The following is a 14,882-nucleotide window of genomic DNA, read 5'->3' on the forward strand; positions in this document are numbered from 1 at the left end:
TGAATTTTGCTATTTGTGAAGCAAAATAATTGATGAGGGTCAAAGTAGGGGGGATATAAAATGTAGACTGCCAATGGTAGGAAAAGCATTTTTGAAGAGAAATTTAACATTGAATGTAGGTTTAAGTGTCATAGTCTTTTTATGAAAGTATTTTGTGAAGTGTAGCCATGCATGTAAGTGAAACATGGGTGACAAATAGTTTAGACAAGAGGAGAATAGAAGCCTTTGCAATGTGGTGCTACAGAAGAATGCTGAAGATTAGATGGGTAGATCATGTATCTAATGAGGAGGTACTGAATAGAATTGAGGAGATGAGGAATTTGTGGCACATCTTGACTAGAAGAAGGGATTGGTTGGTAGGTCTTGTACTGAGGCATCAAGGGATCACCAATTTAGTACTGGAGGGCAGCGTGGAGGCTAAAAATCGTAGAGGAAGACAGAGATCAATACAGTAAACAGATTCGAAAGTATGTAGGTTGCAGTAGTTATTCAGAGATGAAGCAGCTTGCACTGGAGAGCTTCAGCAACCCGGTCTTTGGACTGAAGACAACAAACAAAATAAACTTTTACTATATTACTCTGTTGCCATGTTAAAGTTCTACCACTCACTGATCCACTTGAAGCATTAAACAGTGCAGTTGCATCAGATCCCAGCCAACCACTTACTAGATTGCTAATTATCTCGTAGACAACTGCATCACTATGGGATTGCACTGCTAGCTTGTAATCTAGGTTGTTTTCTTGCACAGATTGTAAACTTTTTCTCACGTATCTCACTGTTTATTTTATATTACCACTGCTGACTCGTACTTCTGATGGAACAACTTTGGGCTCACAATGTCAAACAAGAATGGAATGGTACAAGAAAAATTATTTCAGTTGGTACACTTTATACCTAGGTGCATCTGCTTAAGGATTAATGTTGCTGGACCATGTAAAATCCTTCAGTATCATCTTCGGTTATCCATTTCACAACAACAGATTGGAACATATCCTAACCATCACTAAGGCAGCGGTAAAGTAGAAACTGCATTAAGAGGCAAATTTGTCATGCAGTTGGAATGTGATCAACGTGGAACCAGACAATTTTGTTTCAAAATTTAAGTCTTGATTGAATTAAGTCAGAATTTAATGTCAAACAAATGATTTATTTTCTTCCATTAAATTTGAAGTCTCAATGAGTATCGAGATGCTCCATTTACACTTAGATTTAGTCTGCAAGATCAGTGTTAAAATAAATAACTAACACAAAGATTGGCTTCCTCTGACATATCGTCCATTGCTGTGCTTTGTGATAAACAAAATTTTTTGTTTTGTTGTCTGCTGCGAAAACAAACAAATCTGATTTTCTGACATCGCAACAGACGACATAAAATTGCCCATGTGAGTGCTGCAAATAATCAATGACTGCCCTTGTAGATTGTTTGTCATTGCGAATGCAAGCTACTCTGATCAGTTATTTCCATTTTGAACAAAACAAAAAAAATGATCAACCAGGTAAGTCATCGTGTAGCCCATCGTCAGTTAAGATACAGTGTGCATACGGAAATTTGTTCAAATTTTCAGACATTCCTTTGCCATTGTTCCAAATTTTATTTCCCTAAACTTTTCCAGGGTCACTACAAAAAATAATAAAAAGAATTACACATATCCACCATTTGAATTGTGAATTTTGGCCTTGAGTTCATAGAAAAATCCAATGGAAAAAGCCCTTATATGTTTTCCTGAATTTTGGAATTTTCTGAGCAACTTTTCCAATTTTTCTTTCCCTTAAAACCTTACTGGGCTATTATGAACCCTTTTTGTGCTATTCTCAATTGATGAGCTTACTGACGAATATTTAATTTTTAATTATGTGGACTATTTTGCAGTTGTTGATTTTGGGGCAAAATGGGAAGCAGTAATTTTCTGAGCATCTTGCACACTTTATGAATGTGACATATTCAGAATTATGGGGTTGATTCAAAACGTTTCTGTAGTAAAACATACTTGAGTTGCATTCATAAAAGGTTCTCTCTTATCGCACGTGGTCAACGAACCATGCGTAATGCTTAATTTTGCCAAATCTTGCAATGAGGTAAGAACACATTTGAAGTTTCTCGATCGCAATCTTTACCTGATGATCAAAATAGACATCATTCAGCACTAACAGGGTGTGTTTGGGAAAAATTACTTTAATACTGTACAATGCCAAACCTTCATCTTCTTGATAATTTTCATCATATAATTTTAGAATTTTTTGTCCTTGCAGAGAGTCGGTTAACAGAATAAATTTGTTCTCCTGCATGTGGGGGCGTTGTCGTCGTCGTCGTTGTCGTTGTCTTCAGTCCAGAGACTGGTTTGGTGCAGCTCTCCGTGCTACTCTATCCTGTGCAAGCTTCTTCATCTCCTAGTACCTACTGCAACCTACATCCTTCTGAATTTGCTTAGTGTATTCATCTCTTGGTCTCTTCTATGATTTTTACCCTCCATGCTGCCCTCCAGTACTAAATTGGTGATCCCTTGATGCCTCAGAACGTGTCCTACCAACCAGTCCCTTATTCTGGTCAAGTTGAGTCACAAATTGTTCTTCTCCCCAGTTCTGTTCAGTACCTCCTCATTAGTTGTGTGATCTACCCATCTAATCTTCAGCATTCTTCTGTAGCACAATATTTCTAAAGCTTCTATTCTCTTCTTGTCTGAACTATTTATCGTCCACGTTTCACTTCCATACATGGCTACACTCCATACAAATACTTTCAGAATTGACTTCCTGACACTTAAATCTATACTTGTTAACAAATTTCTCTCCTTCAGAAACGCTTTCCTTGCCATTGCCAGTGTACATTTTATATCCTCTCTACATTGAGCATCATCAGTTATTTTTCTTCCCAAATAGCAAAACTCATTTACTACTTTAAGAGTCTCATTGTCTAATCTAATTCTTTCAGCATCACCTGATTTAATTTGACTGCATTCCATTATCCTAGGTTTCTGAACTGTACACCCTGCTAGGTTTTGTAAGTTAATAAATTGTGTATCACGGTCTGATAATCCATTTATCACAGGGAAAGCATGTGTTAGTGTTTCATTCTCTTGCTGTACAAATACATAATCTACTGTCTTGAGCTATACGTGTAGGGAAGTTGATCATTGATTCTAAATTATGACATTAATAACGCTTCTAGTTCACCTTTCCTATCAGAATGCCCAGAATGTTTTAATTGAAATCATCACAGATTAATAACTTCTTTTTGTCTGACAGACAGCATAATATGGAGTCAACTTTTTTTATGAATAGCTTCCAATCTACTAATGGGGACCTGTACACTGTTGCTAATATCAACACCACATTATCTAACTGTAGTTCACATGCACAAACTTCAAAGTGCTGATCGCCACAGAATTTACTTACTTCTACAGTTTTGTACTTACATCCATGTTTTGCGTCAATAGCAACTCCTCCTTTATCCTTGCTAGATATGCAAGTGTAAGACTCTAAATTATACCCGTTTATACTGTCATTTCCATTCCCACAGTTACGTGTTGTTCAGACAAAGTATATAAACGTCATTCTGATTTTTGACATCATCTAAACACACTAACAGCTCATCTACTTTTTTATTCTCCTGATATTTTGATAAAGTGAATTGATACTACCCTTAGCTTTATCCCTATTTAGAGTACATGAAGCTTCTTTTATTTTATTTTTCTTGACTGTTGTCTCTGTGGACTTTGGCTTTAACCTAAAAACCTGTCTGCCTGGTCCCATTAACCACAGGGATCATCCCTTGTGTCACTGTGCCCCCCTCCCCCCCCCCCCCCCCCCCCCTACAGTGTCTGCTAGTAGAGAAGCTAACTTATCTTTCCCCTTCCTATTTAGGTGCAGGCTGCATGCAGTGTATTTCCTCCTACCAATAGAATCAACTGGATCAACCCTTCTGCGAGATTTTGCCGGTGTCTGGAGAACCCTGTTCAGCTTAGTGTTAACATGCCTTACAGCAGTGTTTACCCAGGGCCGATCACGGCACTGGAAGACTTCCACAAACCCCACATTTGTGTGCCCAGTTTCTGCTCCTATTTCGTCCAGGTCACTCGTAATACTATATCTTGGATTCATAGGTAGTAATCAAGTTTCTTAACTATTTGTGTTACATTAGATGGTGAAAAGAATGAAACGTATCTACATTTTCTGTATCTACATGACTAAAGTACACTGCATTTCACATTTACTTGCTTGGCACAGGGCTCATAGAACCACCTTCAGATTTCTTTTCCCGTTTGCTGTTATAGAGTGGAGCATTCAAAACATAAGGATTTTAAATCCTTCCACGAGAGCTCTGATTTCTCTTACTTTATTCGAATGGCAATTTATCCCTGTATAAATGTGAGTTAACAAAATATTTTCATTTTTGTGGGAGAAAGTTGGTGACTGAAATTTTGTGAGAAAATCTTGCCACAACAAGAAACTTCTTTGCTTTAATGATTGTCATACCAACTGACATATCTGTGATACTCTCCCCTCTACTTTGTGGTAGTATAGAACAAGCTGCTCTTCTTTGAAATTTCTCAGTGTCCTCATCTACTGAACACACCACATGAACAGCAGTACTCCAGAAGAGGGCAGACCAGGGTATTGTAGGCAGTCTCTATATTAGGTTTGTTGTAGCATTATAGTGCCCTGCCAGTGAAATGTCATCCCCACAATTTGTATGTGATGCTTCCAGTTTAAAGTTGTTTGTAACAGTAATCCTGAGGAATTTACTTAAATCTACAACCATTATATTCTTTATTTACATGTAACTGATTCTTAATGGAATTTCTTTTAGTACTCACATGGAGGACATCAGACTGCTTATATTTAGGGTAATTACTACTGGGCAATTACTGTTTTTTGCACCATGCTGGTATCTTGTCTAATTCATTTTGCAATTCATGCTGGTTATGTGTCAATAACTTTCTTAGTCAGTTTTTGTAGTCTTTGAACAGTGTTTGATCTAAAACACTACTGTAAATTTGTCAGTGATAGTAATGCATAATTCACTGGATTACTTCTGTTTCCTTTCCTGCTTACTGATGTGACCTGTGTGTCTTTCTAGTGAGCAGGCACACACATTTTGTAGAGCAAGCAGTGGTATCTAACAGCTAAAATTGACATTGTTTCATCGCCATACTCTGAAAGGGACCTAATTGGATTACACTTCGGAAAAGATTATTTGTGTGTATCTGACTTCGGTTGCTTTGCTTACTGAAGATACGTACTTCTAAAGGAGTTATTTTAGCAGCTGTTCTTGACTTGAATTCTGGAATATATAGTGCTTTGTCTTTGGTGGTGGAATTTCAGGAACCCGTCTTAAGTAATTCCACTTTAGTGATGCTGTCATTGGTAACATTACCGTTACTACTTTGCGGTGAAGGTATCTGTTCCGTCTTGCCATTTGGTATACTTCGTACAGCCAAATCTCATTGGATTTTCTGCCAACTTTCAAAACAAAATTTCGTTGTGGAAACTAACTTGCATTGAAGTTTGTGCAGGTTTTGAGCTTCTGTAAATAACTATTACTTGTAAAAGCCATCTCTTTGCTTGCCCACGCTCGTATGTGTCTCGTTGTCATTCCTAATGGTGCCAGGGGTGCCTTATACACTTGGTATTAAAATTTGTCATATACATACCAAATGTGGTTAAAATTACTGCAAGTGTTTTGATTACATGCTTGACCCCACAAATTGAAGTGCTAAGTGTATCCCAGCCTCACAGTATTTATTCCTAGGTAGTAAGCCACATGTTTATTTATGTCTTTGTACATACTATGTATTCAGTCTGTATATTGAGCAAGCAGTGAAGGAAACAAAAGAAAAATTCGGAGTAGGTATTAAAATCCATGGAGAAGAAATAAAAACTTTGAGGTTCGCTGATGACATTGTAATTCTGTCAGAGACAGCAAAGGACTTGGAAGAGCAGTTGAACGGAATGGATAGTGTCTTGTGTTACAGAAGAATGCTGAAGATTAGATGGGTAGATCACATAACTAATGAGGTGGTGTTGAATAGGATTGGGGAAAAGAGGAGTTTGTGGCACAACTTGACTAGAAGAAGGGATCGGTTGGTAGGACATGTTCTGAGGCATCAAGGGATCACCAATTTAGTACTGGAGGGCAGCATGGAGGGTAAAAATCGTAGAGGGAGACCAAGAGATGAATACACCAAGCAGATTCAGAAGGATGTAGGTTGCAGTAGATACTGGGATATGAAGAAGCTTGCACAGGATAGAGTAGCATGGAGAGCTGCATCAAACCAGTCTAAGGACTGAAGACCAAAACAACAACAACATACTATGTAAATCACCATAGTGCCTAGCACATGGGAATTAGCATGTTACTGCATGTTAGGGTTTAGGCTGTTGCCACGGCATACGAAGCATGAGAGGGATGACTCTCTCTCTCTCTCTCTCTCTCTCTCTCTCTCTCTCTCTCTCTCTCTCTCTCTCTCTCTGCTATGTGTGTGCGGGTGTGGTAAGTAGGGGTTAGGAGTTTAAGGAAGGGTCTAATTTCTTCACATAATACTGGTTCTCAAAATTTTGTTAGTAGCCTTTTACAGTATGATTTGCATCTGTCTTAAAGAACCTGCCATTTCTGTTTCTTCATGTTCTGCATGATGTTTCTCCATGGGTGTAACAAACCTGTGACCATTTGTGTTGCCAGTGTTTGTATATGTTCTGTATCTGCTGTTAGTAGTAACCAACACGGGTCAGACACACTTCAACAGTATTCTGTCCACAGCTCGTGGTCTAGTGTGCATTGCTGCCTCTGGATCACGGGGCCAGAGTTCGTTTCCCGGCTTGGTTAGGGATTTTCTCTGCTCAGGGACTGGGTGTTCCTGTTGTTCTCATCATTTCATCTTCGCTATTCGAGACAGTGACTAGATTGGACAAAAATGTGGACTGTTTAAAAATTGAAACTTTGTGTGGGTGCTGATAACGCAGTTGAACGCCCCACAAACCAATAATCATAAACAGCATTCTACAACGGGGCCCTCAAGTGGTTTGTAACCTATTTACTTTGTGGACTGTCTGGTTAACTGCAGGACACTGGGATAATGCAAGGTCTGGTCTTCTGCCTTACATACAACTGAGCTTATGTGATCGATCCATTTCCTATCACTACACGTTCTTACAGGTAGGTGTTTGTTTGAGTTGATCAGACTCGTATTGTGACTCAATGATGTAGTCATAGGATTTTACTTTTTTCTTAGTGTGTAATGCATGATTTTACATTATTGAACATTTCAACTGCAATGGCAGTCTTTGCACCATTTTGAAATCCTGTCATGAAATGATTAGTTATTTTTGCAGTTATATGCAAATAGTATATCATTAAAGGTAACTGAATCCTGCAAATTGTCTGAGGTTGCTATTATAGTGTCTGGGAAGTCATTAGTTTCAGCACGAATAGCAAGGGCCCCAACACACTTCCTTGCAGCCAGCACTATGTTATTTCTACTTACACCAATGATTCTCCATTCGAGTCGACACACTGTTTCCTCCCTATTGAGAAATCCTCAGTCCTGTAACAAATTGTGTGATACTGCACATGATAGTACTTTCGTGTGCAAAGTGTAGTATAAATTTCTTCACGCTTTCCAGAGCTGAGCTAAGCTTACATGTCACTCCTTTTTGTTCTGTGCCCTCAGCCCCATTCTTTGGTATGCTAAGCATTTCCTAGTCCCATTCATTCATACCAGCACTCCTATTACCAGGACTTAACATTCAGCACAGCCATCCAAAAAACTGTGGATTCGATACTTAAGATGTTAAAGATCAATTTTTCAAGTACATCCCACTCCACCATTAACAATATTGTCCAAGTTTTACCTCAACAGTAATTGATGCAAGAATAAGTTGGCTGGGTTTACTGGATTGAGCACAGTTGCACAAGTTAGACAGTACTGGCTATCCCCGTTGTGGGTGGTTAGCTGTGCATTTTATTTCTGAGCCGTGTCCATTACAGAAGTTTGAGTATTGCTCATTGGTGCCTTACCAGGTAAGATTGCTGGTGGAGATAAACATACAAAAAAGAGTAATAGGTCTTTTAAAGGGCCACTAGTCAAACACGCTGTAAATCAGAGATTTAGTATTATGTTTCTGATCCTACCTTCTGAGTACTTCAGTAACATATTTCTTTCTCCCACACATTTCTCCAGGAACGATGCTGATGATAAAAATTTGTGAAATTAGAGCTTGTATGAGGTCTTATTGACTGATGCGTTTCCAGTAGACTGTTCTCAAATGGAACAGTCAAGGGTGAAGATGGTATTGGCAAATTAAGTATTCTGTGCCATATTACGTAAGCTATCTTCTGGAGGACAGAGGGTCTGTCGGCTAGGAGTCACCGGGCGTATTTTCTCTGGGGTTTTCGTCGATATTTGCAGTTTTGTTTCTGCAGTGTCGTGTAGCTGGAGTAAGCCCGAACAAATTGTTCATTACGTCTTTTCATGTGTCGCCGAGTGTACACGGAAGGCATTGGTCCCTTTCCCTTTACAAACAAAATTATTTTTAAGCCAGGATTTTATGTGCCCAACCAATAGAGCAATCTTAAACGAATCTAGTGTGATATTTGTTTTATCGATATTTACACCACTGGCCATTAAAATTGCTACACCACGAAGATAACGTGCTACAGACGTGAAATTTAACCGACAGGAAGAAGCTGCTCTGATATGCAAATGATTAGCTTTTCAGAGCATTCACACAAGATTGGCGCCGGTGGCAACACCTACAACATGCTGATATGAGGAAAGCTTACAACCGATTTCTCATACACAAACAGCAGTTGACCGGCGTTGCCTGGTGAAATGTTATTTTGATGTCTCGTGTAAGGAGAAGGAATGCGTACCATCATGTTTCAGACTTTCATAAAGGTAGGATTGTAGCCTATCACGATTGCGGGTTATCGTATCGTGACATGGCTGCTCGCGTTGGTTGAGATCCAATGACTGTTAGCAGAATATGGAATCGGTGGGTTCAGGAGGGTAATACGGAATGCCGAGCTGGACCCCAATGGCCTCCACATCACTTACAGTTGAGATGACAGGCATCTTATCCACACGGATGTAACGGATCGTGCAGCCACGTCTCGATCCCTGAGTCGACAGATGGGGACATTTGCAGAACAACCATCTGCACGAACAGTTAGACGACGTTTGCAGCAGCACGGACTATCAGCTCGGAGACCACGGCTGCGGTTACCCTTGACGCTGCATCACAGACAGGAGCACCTGCGATGGTGTACTTGACGACAAACCTGGGTGCACAAATGCAAAACGTCATTTTTTCAGATGAATCCAGGTTCTGTTTACAGCATCGTGATGGTTGCATCCGTGTTTGGTGACATCACAGTGAACACACATTGGAAGCATGTATTCGTCATCGCTATACTGGCGTATCACCCAGCGTTATGGTATGGGGTGCCATCGGTTATACGTCTCGGTCACTTCTTATTTGCATTGACGGCACTTTGAACAGTGGATGTTAAATTTCAGATGTGTTACGACCCGTGGCTCTACCCTCCATTCAATCCCTGCGAAACCCTACGTTTCAGCATGATAATGCACGACCGCGTGTTGCAGGTCCTGTATGGGCCTTTCTGGATACAGAAAATGTTCGACTGCTGCCCTGGCCAGCACATTCTCCAGATATCTCGCCAGTTGAAAATGCCTGGTCAATGGTAGCCGAGCACTGGCTTGTTACAATACGCCAGTCAGTACTCTTGATGAACTGTGGTATCGAGTTGAAGCTGCAGGTACACTGTATACGCATGCCTGTTTGAATCAATGCCCAGACGTATCAAGGCCGTTATTACGGCCAGAGGTGGTTATTCTGGGTACTCAGGATTTATGTACCGAAATTGTGTGAAAATGTAATCACATGTCAGTTCTAGTATAATATATTTGTCTAATGAGTACCCGTTTATCATCTGCATTTCTTCTAGGTGTAGCAATTTTAATGGCCAGTATTGTAGTTACGGAGACAAAAATGGGAAGTATAACCAGTACTCGAGCAGTGACAGCCCCACCCTGGCCTATACTGACTGCTATCGCCGTGCAGCAGCACTGCCCAGTCGCTACTGCAGCACTGGTTATTCCTCGTGTCTTACTGTCCCTGTCAATACGTGTTAATATAACAAAAATTGCACTAGATTAATTTGAGACTACCCTATTGAATGAACACGTAAAATTCTGCTTTGCAAATTAATTTGTCTAAAATGGGAAAGAAACCGCTGCTTTCCATAGATGCTGGCTGTCACATGTAAGACGTGGTGGCCAATACTTGCTTGGCCGATTCCAGCTACACGTTGCAAAAATAAAGTTGTGTGTATTTGCTGATATACTAGAGAAAATTTGCATGGTGACTCTTAAGAGGCAGACCCTGTAGATGCAGGTATCACTACGTACAAGAAATGGCCTCGTTAATATCTTGGTATTGCTCCAGTTGTTGGGAATTCAAAGTAGCTATTTGTTCTGAAATATCTGAAGCTGTGTTCTGTCAGTATAGGTCAGCAGGAAATCATAAAGCTGTCAGTAACGCACGGTAACCAAAAGTCTGTATGTTATTGTCACAGAAAACGACTGATCTTTAAAATGAAGGTACACATTTGCCAGCCAGTGCACACCTTCAAGAGACAAAAATTTAGTATCTCAAATACACACATAAAAGTACAAGAAACAGTTTTCTTTCAGAACTACTTGTTCCTTCTTCGGGGAGGAGATGGGAATAGGTAGGAGGTGGTTTGAAAAGGAAAGACTGGTGACTCTAGCTTCAGCATGGGGGGGCACAAAGACCACTAATATTTATGCTCTGTTGATGAATTCTGACATTACCACAACACGAAATTGCAATTGTAAATGTATTTTAACTGTGAAATCAGAGTATGATGAAAACAAATAGCGAGAGGTCGGAGAAAAGAAGAAAATTAATCTGGGTTTGGCACTTCACAACCTGTTAACAGTAATATTTAACCGACTGCTTATCACCAAAATTTAAAGATACTTCTTAAATACTTTCAATCTTAGTTTTTATCTCTTGATTAATACCTCTCATCAACCATGAAAAATGTTATTTAGAAGCGTAATATTTTGTAAAATAACAATTTTTCAGCTTCTGTCACATTTTCCAACATTTACTTGGACAAAACTTACTGGAAGTTTGCTACCATCATGAAATGTGCAACCGTAACATCATGTCTGTCCTAATCGCTCATAAAAACCAGAGGTTACATGCTGTACCACCTTACAGTGAGGCCTTTGGAGGTGATGGTCAAGATTACTGTACACACCAATACCTCTAATACCCAATGGCACATCATCTTGCATTGATGCATACCTGTATTCATCGTGGCATAGTATCCACAAGTTCATCGAGGCATTGTCGGTCCAGATTGTCCCTCTCCTCATTGGCAATTTGGCATAGATCCCTCAGAGTGGTTGATGGATCACATCATCCGTAAACAGCCCTTTTCAATCCATGCCAGGCATGTTCAATAGGATTCGTGTCTGGAGAACATGCTGGCCACTCTAGTCAAGTGATTTCGTTATCCTGAAGGAATTCATTCAGAAGATGTGCACGATGGGCACGTGAATTGTCGTCCACGAAGACGAATGCCTCCCCAATATGCAGCCGATATGGTTGCACTATCGCTTAGAGGATGGCATTCACATATCCTACAACCATTATGGCGCCTTCTGTGACAACCAGCGGAGTACGTCGGTGCCACATAATGCCACAGGGAACCTCCACCTTGCTGCACTCGCTGGACAGTGTGTCTAAGGCGTTCAGACTGACCGGGTTGCCTCCAAACACGCCTCCGACGATTGTCTGGTTGAAGGCATATGCGACGCTCATCAGTAAAGAGAATGTGATGCCAACCTGATCAGTCCATTCGGCATGTTGTTGGCTCATCTGTACGGTGCTACACGGTGTCGTGGTTGCAAAGATGGACCTCGGCATGGACGTCGGGAGTGAAGTTGTGCATCATACAGCCTATTGTGCACAGTTTGAGTCTTAACATGACGTCCTGCGCCTGCACAAAAAGCATAATTCGACATAGTGGCTTCATTGTCAGGGTTCCTCCGAGCCATAATCCGTAGGTAGCGGTCATCCACTGCAGTAGCAGCCCTCGGGCGCCCTGAGCGAGGCGTGTCAGTTTCTGTCTCTCAGTCAAAGGGGCTGTCTCTGTGATACAATATCCGCAGTTAAAGTCTATCTTCAGAAGTTGTGGGAACTGGGGTAATGCAAAACTTTTTTGGTGTGTGTATGATCAGTTTTCTCACTCATTTGATGCAACCTCGTCATGTCAGAGTAGCACTTGCACCCGTCGTGTTCAGGTATTTGTTGGATATACTCAAATATCTACCTTCTTTAGTTTTTACCCTCCACATCTCCCTCTAGTACCACGGAAGATATTCCCTGATGCCTCAATACATTCTATCGTCTTGCAGCTTCTCCTTGTTCAGTGTATTCTACACACACCTTTCTCTGCCAGTTTTGTGGAGAGCCTCCTAATTTCTTATCTTAGGAGTCCGCCTTCATTTTCAGCATTCTCCTTTAACACCACATCTCAAATTCTATATTCGTTTCTTCCTCACAGTCCACGATTCACTAATGCTGTGCTCCAAATATACATTCTCAGAAATTTCTTTCTGTAATTAAGACCTGTGTTCAATACTTATTGACTCCTAGTGGGAAACCAGTAAACCTCCCCAATTCTTTGAAGTGTCGGACTCCTGTGCAGTAAAACAGTTTCAAACCTGTGGTTACTTTACAGATGTATCAGTGTGTTAAAATACTTGATATTACACATGTAAGCAAGGAAAAACTTTAGAAAAGGTTTGAAATTATGCTTAAAGTTTATTGAAAGTTGCTAAGTACTCTTATTAGAAACACTGGATGAGTAATACAGTCAGGATAGTTTACTCTCCTGTTTTTCAGGCATCTTAGTGTTTGATGTCCTGTCTCCTGACCTGTCTCTTACAACAATATAATTTTTCAGATACGTTCAGTGATGTGTAAATACTGCCCGCAAAGTTAGTAGTAAAGAAGTAATAAATTAAAACTTTGTGCCTGACGTTGAAGTTTTACCGCGAGCCATTTTAAGCAGTAGCTAGTTTCCAAGGATCTCAATGTCTGATGTCATATCTCCTGAATTTCTTAATGATGAATTATGAAAGAATTTTAAATATTTAAATTTGATCAATAACAATGCAAAATATTGAAAGTAAAATTTTTGTTGCACGTGGAAGCCATTAGATCAGCAGCCTGCCTGCAGCTATTACTGGGTTGCAGGTACTAGGATAGTCACTTGGTAGTAAGAGGTAACACAAAAAAAATTGGACTGAGAGTGTGCTATCATTCATAGTGCAGAGTTCTCCCAACAGACAGGGTTAGTAGAGGCCTTTACAAAATAACTGTACAGACGGCATCAGTGTGTAGCTGAGCATGTGAGTGTAGTGTTTCTCTGACTTTCGGTGTGCTCTGCTTGTGAAGTTGTTATGGCAACTTTGAGAAGAGTGTGTATGAAATTTCGTTTCCTGCTTTAAAGAAATCGACAACGGAGACTCTCCAGACACTTACAGTGGCTTTCCAGGATGATTCTAAGAGCCACATGAACATTTTCAACTGGTTTGGGCACTTTTGACTTGATGAGACGAGTGTTGAAGAGCAAACTCATTCTGGATTTCCTGCAACATAGCCAAATTAGGGGAAATGACTTGATAAGAGATTGGAAGTGATCCAAACTTTTTGAACGAAGTCTTTACAGGTGATGGGAGTTGATGTTACACGTATGACCCAGAAACCTAGCAAGTTGAAGATGATCATTATCTTCTTTGTTGTTCGTGGAATTGTACATTGAGAATTTCTACTCTCTGGGCAGACTGTTAACCATTAGTTTTATTTGGAAGTTTTAAGACATCTGCGAGAGGCTGTGCGGAGGAAATGCTCAAAACATTGGCAGTCAGGTTACTGGTTCATTCGTTGTGACACTGTTCACACACATACACATACACATACACACACACACACACACACACACACACACACACACACACACACACACACCCACCCTTACGAATGACCCACTGTTTGGTTGGTAGAGTGCTCAGCTGCGCGGTCAACAGCACCTGTACAAAGTCCCAATTTTTACACAGTCCATTTTCATTTCACAGTCCAGTTTAGTCACTCTCTTTGGCATTTGATGGATGGTCTGTCACTCCACCTTCCATATTCTCCACACCGAGCCCCGTGCAACTTTTTCCTATTCCTGCAAATGGAAAAAGTTAAAAGGGAAGTGTTACGATGTGGAGGCAGCAAAAACAACTTCACAAATGGCACTGGACGTTGTCAAAGTTGAAGGAGTTCCAGACATGCTTCAAGCAGTGGGGAAAAAGACTTGACAAGTGCATTGACACCTGATGGAGAGTACTTTGAAGGTGACTGAAGGAATTGTATAAAGGTTCACAAATGAATGTTTTATAACAAAAATTCCATTTCCTTTGGGTCTCCCCCTTGTGTACATGTCCTGTTAATGTATTTCTTATGTTCTCCTTGCTTCATCCGACATGCATTATGCTCCTTCCAGAGTACAGTTGGTTTAATTCAAACCTCGATAAATGAAATTTATCATTAATCGAACTTGTCATCGCTTCCCTAGAAAAAACTTCAATAAATCAAACTAATCCTGTGTTTATCATAAGCAGCAAGGAAGTGAACCCCATGAGAAGTTTTTGTTTCCTGAAGAATCCTTATGGGAGTGGAGGACAAAAAAAAAAAAAAAAAAAAAATCTGTTCGAGCTGACCTGCTTGAAAAGCTTCAGTCATTTGCTGTTAGTCTGGGCACTGAAGGCTTAGCCGC

The 14,882-nt window shown here is 40.3% G+C and overlaps 1 protein-coding gene across 1 annotated transcript in view; it reads left to right on the forward strand.

The window, feature by feature from the left end:
• The window catches only part of LOC124553474 (zinc finger protein 227-like), an 82,261-nt gene that overhangs the window by 45,782 nt on the left and 21,597 nt on the right, over positions 1–14,882 (forward strand). The gene's annotated exons all lie outside the window — the stretch shown is intronic.

The sequence above is a fragment of the Schistocerca americana genome, chromosome 11 (genome assembly GCF_021461395.2).
Source record: "Schistocerca americana isolate TAMUIC-IGC-003095 chromosome 11, iqSchAmer2.1, whole genome shotgun sequence".
NCBI classification, from domain to species: Eukaryota; Metazoa; Arthropoda; class Insecta; order Orthoptera; family Acrididae; genus Schistocerca; species Schistocerca americana.